We start from the raw sequence: 11,179 nt of genomic DNA on the forward strand, positions 1-11,179 counted from the left end.
GAGGAAGGATGTGCTGGCGCTGGAGAGGGTCCAGAGGAGTTTTACGAGAATTATCCCAGGAAGGATTGAGTTAACATATGATGAGCATTTGACTGGACCTGTACTTGCTGGAGTTTATAAAGATGAAGGGGGGGGGGACCTTATTGAAACTTTTTGAATAGTGAAAGGTCTCGCTAGAGTAGATTTGGAGAGGATGATTCCGCTAGTGGAAGAGCCTAGCACCAGAGGTCATAGCCTCAGAATAAAAGGACATACATTTAGAAAGGAAATAAGAAGGAATTTCTTTAGTCAGAGAGTGGTAAATCTGTTGAATTCTTTGCCACAGAAGGCTGTGGAGACCAAGTCAATGGATATTTTTAAGGCGGAGATTGACAGATTCTTGATTAGTAAAGGTGTAAGGGATTACCTTCTCTCCTCTCACCACACTAAGGAAATTAGCTTTCTCTAGACATTAGGAAGCCCTGCATTGTCCTGAACTCATTTCTGAACATTTTCAGAAGTTTCATCAATATAATGTTTATGAAGGTACACTATAGAAAAACTTTTGTCATAAACTTCACATAATTAACCCAGAGTTTTGTATGTCTGTTCTCAGAATACAAGCCACATTGTTCCATTTACATTATGTTACCCGCAACATAGTTAATTCCCTTGGTAAACAGCCTTTGAGCTAGCTAACAGTTTATGGGGTATTTAAACATGCTTCAGCCCCCACAGTATTCACTGGCAGGATGGGTTTACACTGTGGTCCTTCCTCCTACAGTGCCTGCACCAACCTTCAGTACATGATGCCAGACCATGCAATGTGCCAGTCTGCAACATTTGGTCAGAGCCAGGATTTTGCTTTGGAAGAGCAGCAAGTTCAGGTATACCAGGAGATATCTTTCACCAAAATGATAATCTTCCAACAGCATGTGGGTGCTTGTCTGAATGTATGTCAATGGTAACAGTGCACTGAGCACAGAGCTGTCTGCCGCACATGCAACTGAGTGAACCCTGCCAAAGTCCATTGCGTCCCTCTCCAGACCATCTTGGCAAATGCCCACTCCAGAAGGGGAGAGGCAATGGTCTCCTGCCCAGGTCAACATGCAGTGGACAAAAGTTTACAAAGGACAGTACAGTCCAATTGAATAGAACGTTCTGTGGCAACAAGACCAGACAACAACTGACACAGAGATAACCATGTTATCTGGTCACCCGCAGTGTTTGCACACGCAGGGTCTTCACACAGCCGGATGCTGCACACATAAAGAGTGACGCACACATTGAGTATGTTTTCTTCATTCTCTCCAGCGACTTGTACATTGTTTCTCCATGGGCACAACACGAGGCAGTGTTAATTTGTTGTGAGAGCCTCCCTTCCACCTTCAATGCACAGCAGCCATGGGGTCTTTGAGTGCTTAATGTTAGTGCGATACAAAAAAGAAAACACTGTTCATGCCAAGAATGCAGAAAAATAAATAATTGCACTTGCCTTAGGGCTGTCTGTTCAGCTACAAGGATTTTTGAGTACCAGCAATAAAAGTTCACTCCCAGGTCCCATGTCCGATTAACCCAGATGGTAGTTATCACCTGGACTCTGGGAGACCAATATTTTTGAACAATGGAAATTCTGAATCCAAACCCTTCAGCTGAAACGTATCACCACAAATGCAGCAAGGTATAAAAATTCTAGTTCATGGTGTACACAGCTTTTGCATTTATCTGGAAACCTAGTTTGTCAGCATGAAATGAAAATCTCCCCCACCCCAATTCTAAACCCATCCCCAGCCTTTACCCATACACGCCCATTCCTATACCATTCCCACACCATTCCACCCCACTCCATCCCCTCTCCCACTCCATTCCTACCCCATTCCCACCGAGTAGCCAGCCCCATTCAACACTCCATCCCCACCTCCACTCCCATTTTTATCCCATCCCCACCCACACTCCATTCCCACCCACACCCCATGCCGACTCCATCCAGCCCCCACACCATACCCATCCCCACCTCCATTCCTATGTCATCCCCACCCAACCCACACCATCCCCATCCACACCCTGCCACCATTTTTAAACCAACCCCATCCCCGTCCCATCTCCAATCTATCCCCATCGCCACTGCATCCTTACTCTATCACATTCCCCATCTCCATCCCTTTTCAGTCCCTATTCTCTATCACATTCCCATCCACACCCTCATTCTTACACCTCCATCTCCATCCCCAAACCGCATCTCACAGGAAAACAACTCATTTTGAAGTATCTCCCTATAAATGAACATGATTTTGACACATGAAAATGTCCATGGTCTTGATGATGCTTAATCCATTTCAAACTATTCCTAATTTTATTCTGCACCATTTTCTGTTACCATGTGGCCAGTGTCTCTCCCAATTCAATTTTTCTTCATACCTCCCCAATACAAATTGCTAATGTCATGAAATACATGGGGTAGACTGAGACTGAGACTGATCTCACCCCCCCCCACCCCCCCCCCGCCTCGCCCCCCCCCCCCGCCTCGCCCCCCCCCCCCCCCCCCCCACCTCCTCAATCTTTGCACATCCCCAAAGCCTTATGACTCATCACTTTATTTTCATGTTTCATGTATTCTGTGTTTTTTTATGACTGTTGGCAAATTAATTTCCCTCCTGGAATAAATAAAGTTCTATCATATCGTATCGTATCGTATTGTTCAAATAGCTTTTCATTAGTGCAGTATTAAAAAGAAACATAAAAACAAATAAAATGAAAAAGCAATAATTTGCTATAGGAAAGATGTTGCTAAGCTGGAAGGAATGTAGAGAAGATTTACGAGGATGCTGTCAGGACTTGTGGGCCTGAACTATAGGGAGAGGTTGGGCAGGCTAGGACTGTATTCCTTGGAGCGTAGGAGGATGAAAGGTGATCTCATAGAGGTGTACAAGATAATGAGGGGAATAAATAGGGTAGATGCACAGAATCTTTTACCCAGAGTTGGGCAATCAAGAACCAGAGGACATAGGTATAAGGTTAGAGGGGAAAAATATACTAAGAATCTGAGGGACAACTTTCTCACATAGGGTGGTGGGTATGTGGAATGAGCTGCCTGAGGAGGTCGATGAGGCAGAAACTATAACACCATTTAAAAAACATTTGGACAGGTACATGGATAGGAACGTTTTAGAGGGATATGGGTCAAACATGGGCAGGCTAGGCTGAAGGGCCTGTTTCCGTGCTGTTTGACTCTATGACTAACTTCTGATTACAGAAATCTGAAATAAGTATTAAACGTGCCAGAAACTCTCCAGCGGGTCAGGCTTTGCCTCATACCAGACTTAACATGGCTCAACCAGTTGAAGTAACAAAAGGTTGCCAGTGGGGTCTGCTTTATCAAAAGAAAGTGTTAGGAAAATGGATTTGTGAGTGCAAAAGAAAGGGTGTTGAAATTTATTTGCTCTGAAATCAGGGATTTAAAACATTGAGTACAGGGCTTGTTGCATTGTTTTTAGTGTTGTAATGGTTTCATGGTCTTCCTCTGCAACAGCCCAGGTGCACCACATTCCCGATGCCTGTTCCAGTGAAGGAATCCCATGCAGTCTGTCTCCGGATTATGTCAGAGGCCTGGTCCTTAAAACTGATTTCTCCATAAATCAGAAATGTCCATTTTCTGTAGTCACCACATGCACTTGCTATAATTCTTTCATTTCATTGAATAGTCACCCTACCAGTGCTCATGATTAAACTAATGGAATATATACCGTATCCAGTCATTAATGAATAACATGAAGCATTTTATTATCATTACTAGAGTGAAAATGCTTTAAAAGCGTATGGGGAGCCCTGTCTGATGTCAGTGTTTCACAGCTCCCAGCCTGTCGCTTTGTAAATGCAACCTCAGGCTTCATAACACACACCGACACACCATTGTTTAACTTGCAAAATATATTTAGGTTTGGAAAATGATTAACAGGGAGCATTCTCCCCAAACTCTTTGACAGGACTTGGAAGTCTTGTTGTATGAGACCATCAGAGGCGTAGGTCATATATATCAGGGTGGTGTCGGCAGGAGGTGATGCAATAGTTGACAGTCAGGAGTGATAGTTGGGGAACATGGAGTGATGCTGAAACAAATTCAACAACCTCATTGGAAAGGTGAAGTTGAGGGGTACTGTGCAAAGCATGTGCTACTCACGCGACCTCCTACAGCTCCAACAGTTGACCACTCAGCCATCAGCTGGGCATCTCCACAATTACTGAGCGCTCAGTCCTTGCTCTCTGCTTTTCCATACTTGCTACCCACACATAACGTTCCCTTCTCTACACACATTGATGGACACACAATATCAACTGTGGCCTTATTTTCTCCAAACATCAACACACCGCTCTCACATCCAGAGAACTTGTCAAATAATTGTTGGTCGAGACTGTTTAGAACAATAGTGTTGGAAAGGGGATTTAATAAATGTAAATAACATTTGCACAAGGAAATAAAGAATACCACGGATGTCAGGAATCCAAAGTCAATGGGGCACTGTGGCGCAGCAGTTGAGTTGCTGCCTTACAGCACAAGGGATCTGGGTTCGAGCCTGACTACAAGTTATGTCTGTACGGATTTTGTACGTTCTCCCTGTGACCCCTGGGTTTTCTCTGGGTGCTCTGGTTTCCTCGTGCAGGTTTGTAGGTTAATTGTATTTGGTAAAGAATTGTAAATTGTCCCAAGTGTGTCGGATAGTGCTAGTGTACAGGGATGGCTGGTCGGCGTGGATACGGTTAGCTGAGAGGCCTGTTTCTGCGCTGTATCTCTAAAGGCTAAAGTCTAAAGCGAAGTCATTAACACGTATCTGTGGAAAGAGAAACAATTAATGCATTGAGACCATTTGTTGATTTGGGAAAGGGAGATAAAAGGGAAATTTTATATTGCAGAGGAGATGTCAGGAGGAAGGGACGAGAAATGAAATATCTGTGATAGTGTGAGACCAGATCAAATGTTTCAATGATGCGGTTAGAGCTCATTATGGGTTTTGTTGTGTAATGTGTGGTTAATCTCAGGGGCTCTGTGACATACCCAGGTAAACAGTATTAACGGAGTGAAAGAAACTGAACTAAAATCACAGATGGATGAATTACAGTAGAAACAGTCAGTTCTGATACAGACAGGAAAAGCAAGTTACCTAAATTTGGAGGGACTGCTATTGGTGTATGGAAGGGTGTAATGTGCCCAGATGGAAGATGAGGTGCTGTTCCTCAAGCTTGCATTGGGCTATGTTGTAACAGTGCAGGAGGCCACAGACGAAGGTCAGAGTAGAATGAGATGGAGAATTTGTGACAGGCAATCAATATCAATGGTCCCTGAGCCAGGAGAGGCTTATCTCCCTATGTCATTATGGCTTTCTCTTAGAGGATGGCAACTGTTCATAAATTAGTTTCAACAGGGAATCAACCACAGTTTTCATTCACAATGGGGTGAAAAATGCCATTGAACGTCTAAACTGAGGACTAATTGATCTTTCAATTTCAATATAAAATCATATCGCTCATGAAATCCCCTCCAGTTCTCTCTCAAAAAAAGACATAAAGTGCTGGAGTAACTCAGCGAGTGATGTAGGTATCTCTGGAAAACATGGATAGGTGATGTTTTAGGTCAGGACCATGTCTTTTGGAAAGTTTAGAGGAAACCTGAGCACCTGGAGAAAACCAACATGGTCACAGGGGGAACGTGCAAACTCCACACAGATGGCACCCGAGGTCAGGATCGATCTGGGGCCTCTGTGGCTGTGAGACAGCAGCTCCACTGTGCCTTTTTGTAAAAAGTGGCCCATGGCTTCCGATTAAATTTTTTAATTTAGATTTTTTAGATTTTAGATTTAGAGATACAGCGTGGAAACAGACCCTTCGGCCCACCGAGTCCGTGCCGCCCAGCGATTTCAAATCTCTCAACCCAGGCAATAAGAAAACATAAAGCAAGTCCTATTGGTTCTTGCCTTCAGTACTCCCACCCTGTTCTTTCCATAGGTGTGAGAGTACATTCCACTGTCCCGCCATTGGTTCAAAAATACAATTCTCTTCCATCGGTCCTTGGGCCCAAGTCTCCTAACTCTGCTTTTTCCAATTGGCCCACAAGTCCAAGCCCCACTTCCACTTCCTCCTATTGGTCATTGGGTTGACCTCCTCCAATTGCTGAAGACCTGAAGGTGGGCTGCTGGAGCTCTGGAAGGTTCCACTTGCAATAACAGTTACATGAAGCAGGAAGATATTCTAACTCGAATGGCAAACAACTGTCCACAGCTGGAAAGGTTAGGATGGAACCAGATGAGTGCAATCCAACCCAGCTGCTTGTTGACATTTTCAGCCACACAACACTTTTTTTTTTGAGCTCCGTGCAAATAAATTCCTTGGCTGCGTTTTTTGTTGCTGCCCGTAGCACATGCACAACACCCTCAGGCCTGACCTTGAGATTTTCATTTGGATCCAGTTTGATGCCACTAAACTGTAACAGCTATTTTGACCAAACCAAGCCTTCGAGATTACAGCTGACAAATGGAAATGCACCAAAGCAGCCGCACTACTTTTTATTACAACATGCACTTGCTATCTGGCATTGGAAGGATTCAACATTGTACTCACGAGAAGGACAGGTTGTGACATCTGAACTCCACGCCTGTTCAGAGCAGAAACATCAACAAAGCACTGCAGAGAAAATGAGAGACCCTTAGTGCAATAATGCATTATTTAAAAACTACCAGCCTCTCCAAACTCTTGGTCCTAGGAATCTGCATCTCCCTCTGCCACTGGATCCTTGACTTTCCGACCCACAGGCCACACTCAGTGGGGATAGGTGACATCACCGCCTCCACAATAAATCCCAACACCAGTGCCCTGCAAGGGTTTGCGTTTTCAGTCCCCTACTGTACTCCCCACACTTTCACAACTGTGCGGCAAATTTCGGCTTTAACTCCATTTACAAGCTTGCTGATGACTCCATTGCGGTGGGCCAGATTATAGACAATGACGACACGGAGTACACGAACCAGAGGGTGAAGTTGGTAACATGGTCTCAAGACAACAAGCTCTCCCTCAATGTCAGCAAGATGAAGAAGCCAATTATCAACTTCAGGAAGCAGGGTGGAGTGCATGCCCCAATCAGCATCAATGGTGCTAAAGAGGAAATGGTTGAGAGCTTCAAATTCCTTGGCATTAATATTACCAATGATCTATGATGGACAAACTACATTGATGCAAAAGCCAAGAAGGCAGAGCCTCTACTTCCTGAGGAGACGGAGGAAATTTGACATGTCCCAAATGACTCTTGCAAACTTCTACATATTCTGCACTCTGTATCTCTCTACAGTATGTATCCTTTGCTCGATCTATGTACTCAAATCTAACTTGTATAGTATATAGTATATCTGATCTATTTCGATAACATTCAAAACAAAGCTTTTCATTGTATTTCGGTACATGTGACAGTAATAAACCTAAACCTAAAAAAATATTTTTCTATTACTGAGGTGATAAATTGGTCAGGAATCTAGGAGAACAAGTTTCATATAGGTATGCTCGCCACTGCTGGGTTATCGTGCTTTGGAAACTACACGTGAAAGAGTCATTATAAATTGTGCTCACAGTTAAGAAAATAACTCTTCTTTGGAGCTGGAATTTTGTTATGGCGTTTACCTATCAGTAACTGAAGGTTGTAGTGACCCATTCTGTTATGATTGCATCTCGTGCTAAACACCATCGCACGCATAATACTGCTGTTGGAATATTTGCAGATGGTACGCAAAGATCATTTGCAAGCAACTATTCTTAGTTATGCAAGGGTAAAAAGAAATCCCCTTCAGTGCTGTGTCATAATTTCTTAGGTCACTCTATCTCATAATTAGGAGAAAACTTGTAAGAACAATAAAATTTAGTGATTTTTTGAGAATGATTCTATACTGTACTCTGTACTAATTTCCTGTACTTTGTGCTGCAAGAAGAATTATTGGAATGAAGGGCATCAAAAACAATGAGGGCAGTTCCACACATTCCGTTTGATCAGTGATCATGTAATGAGGCTGCTAACTTTATCCCGCTTCCCAAAAACCATTCAGCCAGTTTCTCATGCAGCCTCCAGAAATTTCCTTTAAGAACAGCTGGGTAGATCACACAATAGTTGAAGCAAGTGGGTGAGTGTGCACCATGGAATTATTGCAATTTGTAGCATGAAAGAAGACTATGCAGCCCTGGCATCTATGTCAATGTACAGTGCATTCTCACCCACTAATGGCCAAAAATTGGAAACAAGCCTTTGTTGCTGGCGAGGTCACCCATTTGCAGCTAGAGTCAGTCTCCTATCTGTTTCTGGAGGATGTGGTGGGAGCTGATGACAGTTTTCCTGGAAGTTGCACCGTGGATCCTGGGTGCACAATATGGTCCTCCCTGTAGTACCCCATCCAACCCATAGACTTGGAGATGGAACACTCGTGCCCAGAGTAAGTGAATCAAGGACCAGAGGACATAGGTTTTTGAGGTGAAGGGGAAAAGATTTAATAGGAATCAGAGGGGTGACCCTTTCACACAAAGGGTGGTGGGTGTATGGAACAAGCTGCTCGAGGAGGTAGTTGAGGCAGGGACTATCCCAACGATTAAGAAACAGGTAGACAGGTACAAGGATAAGACTGATTTAGAGGGATATGCACCAAATGCGGGTAGGTGGTACGAGTGTAGCTGGGACACGTTGGCCAGTGTGGGCAATTTGGGCCAAAGGGCCTGTTTCCACACTATCTCACTCTATGACTCAGTTAGGATTAACTGACAATATCAAGGGAATCTCATTACCATACTCTAGAAGAAACATCACCGCCGCATTCTCAAGGTCTAAGATGGATGACTTAGAAATGCTTACTTGCAAATGACACCCTCACCCTTAAATACTTAAACAAAAGCCCTCATTCACTATCATCTGCACAATTCAGGTGAGAAGCACGAGGGCAGTGAAGAATAAGTGTGTCCTGTAAACATTTCCTATCAGTTCTGGACTGCTTGGACTGCATTTGTCCTAGCAGCCCAGCACGTAAATTTAAAGCAATACAAAATATTACTTTGTATCTTTTCAATGGTTATTTTTGATGATGAACGGCACAGGTTTAAGGTGGGAGGTGTAATATTTAAAAGGGGCTTGAGGAGTATCTTCTTTGCATAGAGGGGGATGGGATATAGATCGAGCTGCCAAAGAAAGTGGCTTATGCAGGTAAAGTTACTCCAGTTAAAAAACATTTGGACCGTCCATGAATAGGAAAGGCGAAGACCAAAATGGGCCAAACATAGGCTAACAGTACTTGCTTCGGTGAACATCTCGTTGACATGGGTGTGTTGGGCCAAAGGGTCCGTTTCCATGCTGTATTTCTCTGTAACTCTATGACTCTATGTATTCTAGTTAGTTGCCGATTGATTTCGTCAGCTCTTGGATAATTCCAGGGGCACTTGGTGTTTCCCTTCATTACCTCATGTTGAAAGATTCTACAGAAGCCGTTTAGCCTGTTTGGAATTATTTAATTGAGTTCAAAATCTTGGCTCATATCCCTGTTACTTGACATAGATGTATTAGTGGTAGAATGACCATTGCTTAACAATAAAGGGTCACCCATTTAAAGCAGAAATAAGGTGATATTCTCTTTTCACGTAGTAATCCACAGCCATAATAGTGGGAGTCTGAGTTTGCTCAGCAGCAAACTGACCTTGAATGCCTTGTAGAAAATAATATGGGATTAGTGTTGGATTAGGCACAACGGTGCAGCTATAGAGCCGCTGTTGCACAGAACCAGGGATTGGTGTTCAACCCCGATGTTGAGTGTTGTCTGTGTGGAGTTTGCACGTCTCCCATGGCTACTCTGGTTTCCTCTGGGTGCTCCGGATTGCTTGCACATTTCAAAGTCGTGCGGGTTGGTTGGTAATTGGCAGCTGTAAATGGGCCACAGTGTGCATGCGAGTGGTAGAATGTGAATGGATTTGATGGGTATGTGGAAGGATGAAAACAAAGTATTTACTGTAGGATTTGTGTAACTAGGTGGGTTGATGGGCTGAAGGGCCTGTTAATGTGGTGTAGCTCTCTATGATTTTATGACTCCTTTACAGATTTGTATGCTTGATATTCAGGACGCATGGTGGACCGAAGGGCCTCCTTAAATGCTGAATAAGTCCATGAATCTATGATAATATTCAAGATTGAGACATCCACCATCAGATACTACATTATAGCGAGGACAAAGTTAAATATGTTTCTCCCACTGATTCTTTCGGTCATCACCTACTGAAACCACATCCTTCAGATTTGACCGGCTAAATCAGTGGAGAGGCTCTCAGCTACTCTCCCATCCTCAGTATGACTCAGTGGAGTTTGAAGTGGAGGGGCACTAATTAATCAGCTGAGGCTGAATGGTAATCTCAGGAGCGCTCCTCATGTTTGGTACACAAAACCTCACAGAGTTCAGAGCCACTGTTGGTACTCAAAGAGGCATTCTCTCACGGTGTATGCCAATGCACCACCAACTCTATTGAGTCTGTCCTGCTATTGAGATAGGATATCCTCGGGGGTAACAACAAAATAATCTGGGACATTGCCTGAAAGGCATGAAGCTTGCGTGTCGCACCCATGAGACGGTTCTTTTAATTTAATCAGTCACCAAAAGTTCATGACAAACAGTTTTCAGGGTAAGTTGAGTGGGGTGTCGTATCATCAAGTGTGAATCATGCCAACATCATTGCCGGGTGATAGCAGATAGTGTAAGAAAATAATTGCAGATGCTAGTACAAATCGAAGATATTTATTTCACAAAATGCTGGAGTAACTCAGCAGGTCAGGCAGCATCTCAGGAGAGAAGGAATGGGTGACGTTTCAGGTCGAGACCCTTCTTCAGCAACACCATTGCTATCTGATTTGTTGGCTTAATTTGTTTTGTCACAGCGGTTTAGGAAAAAATGAATAGTTACCATGCCTGGAGTCAATTGTCAATGTCAAAGTTGTGAGCTTGTTATGATCCAGAACAGGTAAGAATTAACCAAACATTGCTTCTCCCCAAGACATTGTTGAAACAGGTGGGTTTCTATGTAAATTGAAGAAAAAAAAACAGTTGCTGAAAATCTGAAACAAATTAAGAAAAAGATGGAAAATCTCAGCAGATTAGGCAGAGTCTGTGCAAAAGGAAACAGTCAGCCATTCAAACAAAGAGAGAAA

This window comes from Rhinoraja longicauda, chromosome 23 (genome assembly GCF_053455715.1).
Source record: "Rhinoraja longicauda isolate Sanriku21f chromosome 23, sRhiLon1.1, whole genome shotgun sequence".
In the NCBI taxonomy this organism is placed as follows: Eukaryota; Metazoa; Chordata; class Chondrichthyes; order Rajiformes; family Arhynchobatidae; genus Rhinoraja; species Rhinoraja longicauda.